Source organism: Oncorhynchus clarkii, chromosome 23 (genome assembly GCF_045791955.1).
Source record: "Oncorhynchus clarkii lewisi isolate Uvic-CL-2024 chromosome 23, UVic_Ocla_1.0, whole genome shotgun sequence".
Classification (NCBI taxonomy): domain Eukaryota; kingdom Metazoa; phylum Chordata; class Actinopteri; order Salmoniformes; family Salmonidae; genus Oncorhynchus; species Oncorhynchus clarkii.
In genome coordinates this window covers 59,250,952-59,264,313 of record NC_092169.1, presented here as the reverse complement: position 1 = coordinate 59,264,313, position 13,362 = coordinate 59,250,952, and the positions used below count along the sequence as shown (strand labels likewise).

At 51.0% G+C, this 13,362-nt stretch overlaps 1 protein-coding gene across 2 annotated transcripts in view; it reads left to right on the top strand.

Moving 5' to 3' along the window:
- The window catches only part of LOC139381134 (zinc finger, RAN-binding domain containing 1a), a 48,288-nt gene that overhangs the window by 2,129 nt on the left and 32,797 nt on the right, over positions 1–13,362 (top strand). The window lies entirely within an intron of this gene.

Below are 13,362 nucleotides of genomic sequence, written 5' to 3'. Positions count from 1 at the left end.
GGACATTACAGACACAAGATCACTAACTGGCCAAGCTGCAGGAGTTCACCCTGGTTGTCACTAACTGTCCAAGCTGCACTAGTTCACCCTGGTTGTCACTAACTGTCCAAGCTGCACTAGTTCACCCTGGTTGTCACTAACTGGCCAAGCTGCAGTAGTTCACCCTGGTTGTCACTAACTGGCCAAGCTGCAGTAGTTCACCCTGGTTGTCACTAACTGGCCAAGCTGCAGTAGTTCACCCTGGTTGTCACTAACTGGCCAAGCTGCAGTAGTTCACCCTGGTTGTCACTAACTGGCCAAGCTGCAGTAGTTCACCCTGGTTGTCACTAACTGGCCAAGCTGCACTAGTTCACCCTGGTTGTCACTAACTGTCCAAGCTGCACTAGTTCACCCTGGTTGTCACTAACTGGCCAAGCTGCACTAGTTCACTCTGGTTGTCACTAACTGGCCAAGCTGCAGGAGTTCACCCTGGTTGTCACTAACTGGCCAAGTTACAAAGTTATGAAGGGGGGGGGGGGGGATCTATAGTTAGATATCACAATATTATTTAGTAAGATATTATATCGATACTTTGACTCTCGTGTATCCATCCATTTTGTGTTGTTAGCTAGCGCTAGTCGGCTGTACCTGCGCCAAACTCTCATATTTTTTAATCCTATAGGTTATTCATTTTAACCCCCGTATAGTCGATGTCTATGCCCCCGTGGAAATCTAATTAGCATAATACAAAAATCTGTCTGTGTGTTAAGTGTTTTTTGTTGTTGTTGTATGGGCTGTGTCTCAATCCACAGCATCCACCAATGATGGCCCTCCGCCTTTGAGGTGGGAGGCGGCCGAGCTACAGCGGTGTTTGTCAGACACGAGACATCCAGAAAATTAGATTTTTCTCATGAAAACATTTGGTAGCGTCCCAATTGTTTTGGTCTACGAACTCTATGGAAAGATGAGACTCTCACGATGGTGTTCTCATGGTTTTCAGGGTGTCCGTGGGTCCTTGTCCAGGTCCATGTCTTAAATTCAGTTTTCTCGGGTCTTAAATGTGACGGAGTGACTACCGTGGTTCTGTTATATTGTGCCGATGCTTAATTGATGCTACGTGAGGGGAAAAATAAGAATATTATTGAACGTAAAAAAAATACTCAAGCCGCATATGATGTTGTAGAGCGACCTGGTTGCACGCCTGGAGTGCGACCCACATGGGCCTCTGTGTACACCTCACGTCTGGTTGCACGCCTGGAGAGCGACCCACATGGGCCTCTGTGTACACCTCACGTCTGGTTGCACGCCTGGAGAGCGACCCACATGGGCCTCTGTGTACACCTCACGTCTGGTTGCACGCCTGGAGAGCGACCCACATGGGCCTCTGTGTACACCTCACGTCTGGTTGCACGCCTGGAGAGCGACCCACATGGGCCTCTGTGTACACCTCACGTCTGGTTGCACGCCTGGAGAGCGACCCACATGGGCCTCTGTGTACACCTCACGTCTGGTTGCACGCCTGGAGAGCGACCCACATGGGCCTCTGTGTACACCTCACGTCTGGTTGCACGCCGGAGAGCGACCCACATGGGCCTCTGTGTACACCTCACGTCTGGTTGCACGCCGGAGAGCGACCCACATGGGCCTCTGTGTACACCTCACGTCTGCTTGCACGCCTGGAGAGCGACCCACATGGGCCTCTGTGTTCACGTCATGTCTGGTCGCACGTCTGGAGAGCGACCCACATGGGCCTCTGTGTACACGTCTGGTCGTACGCCTGGAGAGCGACCCACATGGGCCTCTGTGTACACGTCATGTCTGGTCGCACGCCTGGAGAGTGACCCACATGGGCCTCTGTGTACACGTCTGGTCGCACGCCTGGAGAGCGACCCACATGGGCCTCTGTGTTCACGTCATGTCTGGTCGCACGCCTGGAGAGCGACCCACATGGGCCTCTGTGTTCACGTCATGTCTGGTCGCACGCCTGGAGAGCGACCCACATGGGTCCCTGTGTTCACGTCATGTGCATGTGCCAGTATGAATCAGGCTGTTGCCAGAGGAGAGAGCCAGGTAGCCTATAGGTCTACCATTTGATATATAAGCTGAGAGCGTTTTATCTCTAAGCACTACTAGGCCTTGGCTAGATTGAATGCACTTGAGTAGAGAGATATATGTTTTGTGGATACACAAGGTGTTTGTTGGAGGAATGACTATCTAGAATGAAAATAGAGATGTGTTGCGGTTAGTGGCTCATCAGCTGCATTGTTACGTAATGAACACACACAGAACTACAGTATTATTAAGGAAAGGCTTAGTTAGAAGGGAATCTTGGACCCATTGAATCCCTGACTGTTTGTCCTTTGCTGTTCTGGGAGAATCTCTGATAGTGAAAGTATTCCCTCAGGCCTGTAAGGATGCAAAGCTACTTTGGCTAGGCTGGGGAGCAGACTGTGACAGAGAGGAGGAAGGCTGGGGAGCTGACTGTGATCAGAGAGGAGGAGAGGTCTGCTCTCTGTCTGGGTCCAGTGGGAGAGTGGCGACCGAGGGAGGGACAGAGTGAGCGGGAGTCCGAAAGGGAAAGAGACCGACGAGGAGAAAGAGACGGACGGGGAGAAAGAGAAAGAGACAGACGGGGAGAAAGAGACGGACGGGGAGAAAGAGACGGACGGGGAGAAAGAGACGGACGGGGAGAAAGAGACGGACGGGGAGAAAGAGACGGACGGGGAGAAAGAGACGGACGGGGAGAAAGAGACGGACGGGAGAAAGAGACCGGCGGAGAGAAAGAGACCGGCGGAGAGAAAGAGAAAGAGACGGGCGGGGAGAAAGAGACGGACGGGGAGAAAGAGACGGACGGGGAGAAAGAGACGGACGGGGAGAAAGAGACGGACGGGGAGAAAGAGACGGACGGGGAGAAAGAGACGGACGGGGAGAAAGAGACGGACGGGGAGAAAGAGACGGACGGGGAGAAAGAGACGGACGGGGAGAAAGAGACCGACGGGGAGAAAGAGACGGGCGGAGAGAAAGAGACGGACGGGGAGAAAGAGACGGACGGGGAGAAAGAGACGGACGGGGAGAAAGAGACGGACGGGGAGAAAGAGACCGGCGGAGAGAAAGAGACGGGCGGAGAGAAAGAGAAAGAGACGGGCGGAGAGAAAGAGAAAGAGACGGGCGGGGAGAAAGAGACGGACGGGGAGAAAGAGACGGACGGGGAGAAAGAGACGGACGGGGAGAAAGAGACGGACGGGGAGAAAGAGACGGACGGGGAGAAAGAGACCGGCGGAGAGAAAGAGACGGGCGGAGAGAAAGAGAAAGAGACGGGCGGAGAGAAAGAGAAAGAGACGGGCGGAGAGAAAGAGAAAGAGACGGGCGGGGAGAAAGAGACGGACGGGGAGAAAGAGACGGACGGGGAGAAAGAGACGGACGGGGAGAAAGAGAAAGAGACGGGCGGGGAGAAAGAGACGGACGGGGAGAAAGAGACGGACGGGGAGAAAGAGACGGACGGGGAGAAAGAGACGGACGGAGAGAAAGAGAAAGAGACGGGCGGGGAGAAAGAGACGGGCGGGGAGAAAGAGACGGACGGGGAGAAAGAGACGGACGGGGAGAAAGAGACGGACGGGGAGAAAGAGAAAGAGACGGGCGGGGAGAAAGAGACGGACGGGGAGAAAGAGACGGACGGGGAGAAAGAGACGGACGGGGAGAAAGAGACGGACGGGGAGAAAGAGAAAGAGACGGGCGGGGAGAAAGAGACGGACGGGGAGAAAGAGACGGACGGGGAGAAAGAGACGGACGGAGAGAAAGAGACGGGCAGGGAGAAAGAGACGGACGGGGAGAAAGAGACGGACGGGGAGAAAGAGACGGACGGGGAGAAAGAGACGGACGGGGAGAAAGAGACGGACGGGGAGAAAGAGACGGACGGAGAGAAAGAGAAAGAGACGGGCGGGGAGAAAGAGACGGACGGGGAGAAAGAGACGGACGGGGAGAAAGAGACGGACGGGGAGAAAGAGAAAGAGACGGGCGGGGAGAAAGAGACGGACGGGGAGAAAGAGACAGAAAGAGACGGACGGGGAGAAAGAGACAGAAAGAGACGGACGGGGAGAAAGAGACAGAAAGAGACGGACGGGGAGAAAGAGAAAGAGACGGACGTGGAGAAAGAGACGGACAGCCTCCTCTAGCTGGCTCTCCTTGGGGTCGGCCTCCTCTAGCTGTCTCTCCTGGGGGACAGAGTGTGATCCAGAGGGACAGCCTCCTCTAGCTGACGCTCCTGGGGGACAGAGTGTGATCTAGAGGGACAGCCTCCTCTAGCTGGCTCTCCTTGGGGTCGGCCTCCTCTAGCTGTCTCTCCTGGGGGACAGAGTGTGATCCAGAGGGACAGCCTCCTCTAGCTGGCTCTCCTTGGGGTCGGCCTCCTCTAGCTGTCTCTCCTGGGGGACAGAGTGTGATCCAGAGGGACAGCTTCCTCTAGCTGTCTCTCCTGGGGGACAGAGTGTGATCCAGAGGGTCAGCCTCCTCTAGCTGTCTCTCCTGGGGGACAGAGTGTGATCCAGAGGGACAGCCTCCTCTAGCTGGCTCTCCTTGGGGTCGGCCTCCTCTAGCTGACTATCCTGGGGGACAGAGTGTGACCCAGAGGGACAGCCTCCTCTAGCTGGCTCTCCTTGGGGTCGGCCTCCTCTAGCTGTCTCTCCTGGGGGACAGAGTGTGATCTAGAGGGACAGCCTCCTCTAGCTGGCTCTCCTTGGGGTCGGCCTCCTCTAGCTGTCTCTCCTGTGGGACAGAGTGTGATCCAGAGGGACAGCCTCCTCTAGCTGTCTCTCCTGGGGGACAGAGTGTGACCTAGAGGGTCAGCCTCTTTTAGCTGACTCCTTGTCAACATGGCCTATAAACACAGAGTGAAAGTCACCAATCAAAATCCCCGATCTACCACAGCCAACATGGTATTTCTGGAAAGCACATTTTGATTCTGAGTTCCGGCATATCTAAACACTTCACTCGCGCTGAAGAGGGAGGCTGGCTCAGCTGGCGCTAGAACGTTCTCATATCACTCGCGCTGAAGAGGGAGGCTGGCTCGGCTGGCGCTAGAACGTTCTTATATCACTCGCGCTGAAGAGGGAGGCTCGCTCGGCTGGCGCTAGAACATTCTCATATCACTCGCGCTGAAGAGGGAGGCTCGCTCGGCTGGCGCTAGAGCGTTCTCATATCACTCGCGCTGAAGAGGGAGGCTCGCTCGGCTGGCGCTAGAACGTTCTCATATCACTCGCGCTGAAGAGGGAGGCTCGCTCGGCTGGCGCTAGAACGTTCTCATATCACTCGCGCTGAAGAGGGAGGCTGGCTCGGCTGGCGCTAGAACGTTCTTATATCACTCGCGCTGAAGAGGGAGGCTCGCTCGGCTGGCGCTAGAACGTTCTCATATCACTCGCGCTGAAGAGGGAGGCTCGCTCGGCTGGCGCTAGAGCGTTCTCATATCACTCGCGCTGAAGAGGGAGGCTCGCTCGGCTGGCGCTAGAACGTTCTCATATCACTCGCGCTGAAGAGGGAGGCTCGCTCGGCTGGCGCTAGAACGTTCTCATATCACTCGCGCTGAAGAGGGAGGCTCGCTCGGCTGGCGCTAGAACGTTCTCATATCACTCGCGCTGAAGAGGGAGGCTCGCTCGGCTGGCGCTAGAACGTTCTCATTTCACTCGCGCTGAAGAGGGAGGCTGGCTCGGCTGGCGCTAGAACGTTCTCATATCACTCGCGCTGAAGAGGGAGGCTCGCTCGGCCGGCGCTAGAACGTTCTCATATCACTCGCGCTGAAGAGGGAGGCTCGCTCGGCCGGCGCTAGAACGTTCTCATATTACTCACGCTGAAGAGGGAGGCTCGCTCGGCCGGCGCTAGAACGTTCTCATCTCACTCGCGCTGAAGAGGGAGGCTCGCTCGGCCGGCGCTAGAACGTTCTCATATTACTCGCGCTGAAGAGGGAGGCTCGCTCGGCCGGCGCTAGAACGTTCTCATATCACTCGCGCTGAAGAGGGAGGCTCGCTCGGCTGGCGCTAGAACGTTCTCATATCACTCGCGCTGAAGAGGGAGGCTCGCTCGGCTGGCGCTAGAACGTTCTCATATCACTCACGCTGAAGAGGGAGGCTGGCTCGGCTGGCGCTAGAACGTTATCATATCACTCGCGCTGAAGAGGGAGGCTCGCTCGGCTGGCGCTAGAACGTTCTCATATCACTCGCGCTGAAGAGGGAGGCTCGCTCGGCCGGCGCTAGAACGTTCTCATATCACTCGCGCTGAAGAGGGAGGCTGGCTCGGCTGGCGCTAGAACGTTCTCATATCAAATACACCTCTGGAATGCCCATTAAGGTGTTTTATACAGCGGCAAGAAATAGTATGTGAATCCTTTGGAATTACTTGGATTTCTGCGTAAATTGGTCATCACATTTGATCTGTCACAACAATAGACAAACATAGTGTGCTTAAACTAATAACACACAAATGATTGTATATTTCTTGTCTATATTGAATACATCATTTAAACATTCAGTGAAGGTTGGAAAAAGTATGTGAACCCCCCTAGGCTAATGACTTCTCGAAAAGATAATTGGAGTCAGGAGTCAGCTAACCTGGAGTCCAATCAATGAGACGAGATTGGAGATGTTGGTTGAAGCTGCCTAGAAGTATAAAAACCACTCACAAAATGTTAGTTTGCTGTTCACAAGAAGCATTGCTTAATGTGACCCATGCCTCGAACAGAAGAAACCTCAGAAGACTGAAGATTAATTGTTGACTTGCACAAAGCTGGAAAGGGTTACAAAAGTATCTCTAAAAGCCTCGACGTTCATCAGTCCACAGTAAGACAAATTGTCTATAAATGGAGAAAGTTCAGCACTGTTGCTACTCTCCCTGAGTGGCCGTCTTGCAAAGATGACTGCAAGAGCTCAGCGCAGAATGTTCAATGAGGTTAAGAAGAATCCTAGAGTGTCAGCTAAAGACTTACAGAAATCTCTGGAACATGCTGACATCTCTGTTGACGAGTCTACGATACGTAAAACACTCAACAAGAACGGTGTTCATGGGAGGACACCACGGAAGAAGCCACTGCTGTCCAAAAAAAACATTGCTGCACGTCTGAAGTTTGCAAAAGTGCACATGGATGTTCCACAGCGCTACTGGCAAAATATTCTGTGGACAGATGAAACTACAGTTGAGTTGTTTGGAAGGAACATAGAACACTATATGTGGAGAAAAAAAGGCTCAGCACAGCAACATCAAAACCTCATCCCAGCTGTAAAGTCTGGTGGAGTGAGCATCATGGTTTGGGGCTGTTTTGCTGCCTCAGGGCCTGGACATCTTGCTATCATTGACGGAAAAATTAATTCCCAAGTTTATCGATACATTTTGCAGGAGAATGTTAGGCTATCTATCCGCCAGTTTAAGCACAACAGAAGTTGGGTGACGCAACAGGACAACAACCCAAAACACAGAAGTAAATCAACAACAGAGTGGCTTCAACAGAAGAAAAATACGCCTTCCGGAGTGGCCCAGTCAGAGTCCTGACCTCAACCCGATTGAGATGCTGTGGCATGACCTCAAGAGAGCAGTTCACACCAGACATCCCGAGAATATTGCTTAACTGAAACAGTTTTGTAAAGAGGAATGGTCCAAAATTCCTCTCGACCGTTGTACAGGTCTGATCAACAACTATAGAAAACGTTTGGTTGAGGTCATTGCTGCCAAAGGAGGGTCAACCAGTTATTAAATCCAAGGGTTCACATACTTTTCCCACCCTGCACTGTGAATGTTTACACGCTGTGTTCCATAAAGACATGAACACGTATAATTGTTTGTGTGTTATTAGTTTAAAGCCGACTGTGTTTGTCTATTATTGTGACCTAGATGAAGATCAGATCAAATTTTATGACCCAATTTATGCAGAAATCCAGGTATTTCCAAAGGGTTCACATACTTTTCCTTGCCACTTTATGTCCTAATAATTCAAAAACATTGCTCAGAAAACCAGGTGTTTTTAATCAGCGTATTGCTTACTTTAAATATGACCCGTTCACACGTTTAAGATCAGCAGAGAAAGGTGTTTACGTGACTGGCACACTCGGCCTTCTGCCATTTTAATCAGTTTAATATCCAGGGTAGCCGGGTAGCGGCAGGGTAGCCTAGTGGTTAGAGTGTAGAGGAGGCAGGGTAGCCTAGTGGTTAGAGTGTAGAGGCGGCAGGGTAGCCTAGTGGTTAGAGTGTAGAGGTGGCAGGGTAGCCTAGTGGTTAGAGTGTAGAGGCGGCAGGGTAGCCTAGTGGTTAGAGTGTAGAGGCGGCAGGGTAGCCTAGTGGTTAGAGTGTAGAGGAGGCAGGGTAGCCTAGTGGTTAGAGTGTAGGGGAGGCAGGGTAGCCTAGTGGTTAGAGTGTAGAGGCGGCAGGGTAGCCTAGTGGTTAGAGTGTAGAGGAGGCAGGGTAGCCTAGTGGTTAGAGTGTAGAGGCGGCAGGGTAGCCTAGTGGTTAGAGTGTAGAGGAGGCAGGGTAGCCTAGTGGTTAGAGTGTAGAGGCGGCAGGGTAGCCTAGTGGTTAGAGTGTAGAGGAGGCAGGGTAGCCTAGTGGTTAGAGTGTAGAGGCGGCAGGGTAGCCTAGTGGTTAGAGTGTAGAGGAGGCAGGGTAGCCTAGTGGTTAGAGTGTAGAGGAGGCAGGGTAGCCTAGTGGTTAGAGTGTAGAGGCGGCAGGGTAGCCTAGTGGTTAGAGTGTAGAGGAGGCAGGGTAGCCTAGTGGTTAGAGTGTAGAGGCGGCAGGGTAGCCTAGTGGTTAGAGTGTAGAGGCGGCAGGGTAGCCTAGTGGTTAGAGTGTAGAGGAGGCAGGGTAGCCTAGTGGTTAGAGTGTAGAGGCGGCAGGGTAGCCTAGTGGTTAGAGTGTAGAGGAGGCAGGTAGCCTAGTGGTTAGAGTGTAGAGGGGGCAGGGTAGCCTAGTGGTTAGAGTGTAGAGGGGGCAGGGTAGCCTAGTGGTTAGAGTGTAGAGGGGGCAGGGTAGCCTAGTGGTTAGAGTGTAGAGGGGGCAGGGTAGCCTAGTGGTTAGAGTGTAGAGGGGGCAGGGTAGCCTAGTGGTTAGAGTGTAGAGGGGGCAGGGTAGCCTAGTGGTTAGAGTGTAGAGGGGGCAGGGTAGCCTAGTGGTTAGAGTGTAGAGGGGGCAGGGTAGCCTAGTGGTTAGAGTGTAGAGGAGGCAGGGTAGCCTAGTGGTTAGAGTGGAGGGACGGCAGGGTAGCCTAGTGGTTAGAGTGTAGAGGAGGCAGGGTAGCCTAGTGGTTAGAGTGTAGAGGGGGCAAGGTAGCCTAGTGGTTAGAGTGTAGAGGGGGCAGGGTAGCCTAGTGGTTAGAGTGTAGAGGAGGCAGGGTAGCCTAGTGGTTAGAGTGTAGAGGAGGCAGGGTAGCCTAGTGGTTAGAGTGTAGAGGAGGCAGGGTAGCCTAGTGGTTAGAGTGTAGAGGCGGCAGGGTAGCCTAGTGGTTAGAGTGTAGAGGGGGCAGGGTAGCCTAGTGGTTAGAGTGTAGAGGTGGCAGGGTAGCCTAGTGGTTAGAGTGTAGAGGGGGCAGGGTAGCCTAGTGGTTAGAGTGTAGAGGGGGCAGGGTAGCCTAGTGGTTAGAGTGTAGAGGGGGCAGGGTAGCCTAGTGGTCAGAGTGTAGAGGGGGCAGGGTAGCCTAGTGGTTAGAGTGTAGAGGGGGCAGGGTAGCCTAGTGGTTAGAGTGTAGAGGAGGCAGGGTAGCCTAGTGGTTAGAGTGTAGAGGAGGCAGGGTAGCCTAGTGGTTAGAGTGTAGAGGAGGCAGGGTAGCCTAGTGGTTAGAGTGTAGAGGAGGCAGGGTAGCCTAGTGGTTAGAGTGTAGAGGCGGCAGGGTAGCCTAGTGGTTAGAGTGTAGAGGCGGCAGGGTAGCCTAGTGGTTAGAGTGTAGAGGAGGCAGGGTAGCCTAGTGGTTAGAGCGTTGGACTAGTAACCGGAAGGTTGCAAGTTCAAATCCCCGAGCTGACATTTATTTTATTTAAAAAAAAATGTTTTACCTTTATTTATCTAGGCAAGTCAGTTAGGAACAAATACTTATTTTCAATGACGGCCTCTGTCATTCTGCCCCTGAACCCACTGTTCCCCGGTAGGCCGTCATTGAAAATAAGTATTTGTTCCTAACTGACTTGCCTAGATAAATAAAGGTAAAACATTTTTTTTTAAATAAAATAAATTATTAATATTCATGTAAACATAACTCACTGATGCTTCTTTAAACCTGGTTAGTGTTGACTGCTCTGCTGGACCAAGCAGCCACCCATCCATCCTAGCAGGAAGTTAAAAATAGCCTTGACATAACATGAGCACAACACATGACAACACTGTGACAGTCTGACCTTGGCTCTGATTTCTTCTCCCCTCTGTCCACAGTCAGACGGTCTGTTGTTGAGACACAAATAATATTGTCTTGGGACTTGCATATTGACCAATGACTGATGTTGACTGGGTGAGGGCTCTGTGAGGGCTGTCAACTCTCTCACCAACTCTCATCTAACTTAGTGATGAATACATTTATTGTCCTCTCTCTCTCTCTCTCTCTCTCTCTCTTCTCTCTTCTCTCTCTTCTCTCTCTCTCTACACGGCAGATGTCTCTGTCCGATTATGGAGTTTGTTATTGAGACACAAATAATAATGCCTTGGGACATGCATATTGACCAATGACTGATGTTGAGGGCTCTGTGATAAATACCTTTTACTGTTCTCTCTGAGGCACAGTCAATATATATCAAAATAAAATATTAATCAGGCCTTAATCAGGCATCAGATCACAGTTTATTATTTGACCTTGCTGGTGAACATTAGGTCGGCTAACCTCTCCCCTCCCCCTCTATGGTCCGATGTCTGTCTCTGTAACGGCTAGGGAGTTTGTTGTTGTTCAGATACAATAATGTCTTGAGTCGTTGTTGAAACAAAGTTGGCTAACACCTTGAAGGGGTACCTACTAACTGACCTAATGACTTCATGACTAGGGGCTGGTACAATTACCTACTAACTGACCTAATGACTTCATGACTAGGGGCTGGTTCAATTACCTACTAACTGACCTAATGACTAGGGTCTGGTACAATTACCTACTAACTGACCTAATGACTTCATGACTAGGGGCTGGTTCAATTACCTACTAACTGACCTAATGACTAGGGGCTGTTACAATTACCTACTAACTGACCTAATGACTTCATGACTAGGGGGTATAACTGACCTAATGACTTCATGACTAGGGGCTGGTACTATTACCTATTAACTGACCTAATGACTTCATGACTAGGGGCTGGTACAATTACCTACTAACTGACCTATACAATTACCTACTAACTGACCTAATGACTTCATGACTAGGGGGTGGTACTATTACCTACTAACTGACCTAATGACTTCATGACTAGGGGCTGGTACAATTACCTACTAACTGACCTAATGACTTCATGACTAGGGGCTGGTTCAATTACCTACTAACTGACCTAATGACTTCATGACTAGGGGCTGGTACAATTACCTACTAACTGACCTAATGACTTCATGACTAGGGGCTGGTACTATTGCCTACTAACTGACCTAATGACTTCATGACTAGGGGCTGGTACAATTACCTACTAACTGACCTAATGACTTCATGACTAGGGGCTGGTACAATTACCTACTAACTGACCTAATGACTTCATGACTAGGGGCTGGTACAATTACCTACTAACTGACCTAATGACTTCATGACTAGGGGCTGGTTCAATTACCTACTAACTGACCTAATGACTTCATGACCAGGGGCTGGTACTATTACCTACTAACTGACCTAATGACTTCATGACTAGGGGCTGGTACAGTTACCGTATAACTGACCTAATGACTTCATGACTAGGGGCTGGTACAATTACCTACTAACTGACCTAATGACTTCATGACTAGGGGCTGGTTCAATTACCTACTAACTGACCTAATGACTAGGGGCTGGTACAATTACCTACTAACTGACCTATACAATTACCTACTAACTGACCTAATGACTTCATGACTAGGGGGTATAACTGACCTAATGACTTCATGACTAGGGGCTGGTTCAATTACCTACTAACTGACCTAATGACTTCATGACTAGGGGCTGGTACAATTACCTACTAACTGACCTAATGACTTCATGACTAGGGGCTGGTACAATTACCTACTAACTGACCTAATGACTTCATGACTAGGGGCTGGTACAATTACCTACTAACTGACCTAATGACTTCATGACCAGGGGCTGGTACAGTTACCGTATAACTGACCTAATGACTTCATGACTAGGGGCTGGTACAATTACCTACTAACTGACCCAATGACTTCATGACCAGGGGCTGGCACTATTACCTACTAACTGACCTAATGACTTCATGACTAGGGGCTGGTACAATTACCTACTAACTGACCTATACAATTACCTACTAACTGACCTAATGACTTCATGACCAGGGGCTGGTACAGTTACCTACTAACTGACCTATACAATTACCTACTAACTAACCTAATGACTTCATGACCAGGGGCTGGTACAGTTACCTACTAACTGACCTAATGACTTCATGACCAGGGGCTGGTACAGTTACCTACTAACTGACCTAATGACTTCATGACTAGGGGCTGGTACAGTTACCTACTAACTGACCTAATGACTTCATGACCAGGGGCTGGTACAATTACCTACTAACTGACCTAATGACTTCATGACCAGGGGCTGGTACAATTACCTACTAACTGACCTAATGACTAGGGGCTGGTACAGTTACCGTATAACTGACAGTTATGGATGAAGACTGTCATGAAATAAAATAACGTCATAAACAGAAATACACTCAAAATTAAAGTGGAAAACCACACTACAGGCTGATCCAACTTTGATGTTATTACCTTAAAACAAGTCCAAATGAGGCTCAGTAGTGTGTGGGGCCTCCATGTGCCTGTATGACCTCTCGACAACGCCTGGGCATGTTCCTGATGAGGTGGCGGATGGTCTCCTGAGGGATCTCCTCCAAGACCTGGACTAAAGCATCCGCCAAATCCTGGACAGTCTGTGGTGGATGGAGCGAGACATGATGTCCCAGATGTGCTCAATTGGATTCAGGTCTGGGGAACGGGCGGGCCAGTCCATAGCATCAATGCCTTCCTCTTGCAGGAACTGCTGACACACTCCAGCCACATGAGGTCTACCATTGTCTTGCATTAGGAGGAACCCAGGGCCAACCGCACCAGCATATGGTCTCACAAGGGGTCTGAGGATCTCATCTCGGTACCTAATGGCAGTCAGGCTACCTCTTTCGTCCACATGGAGGGCTGTGCGGCCCCCCAAAGAAATGCCACCCCACACCATAACTGACCCTCCGCCAAACCGGT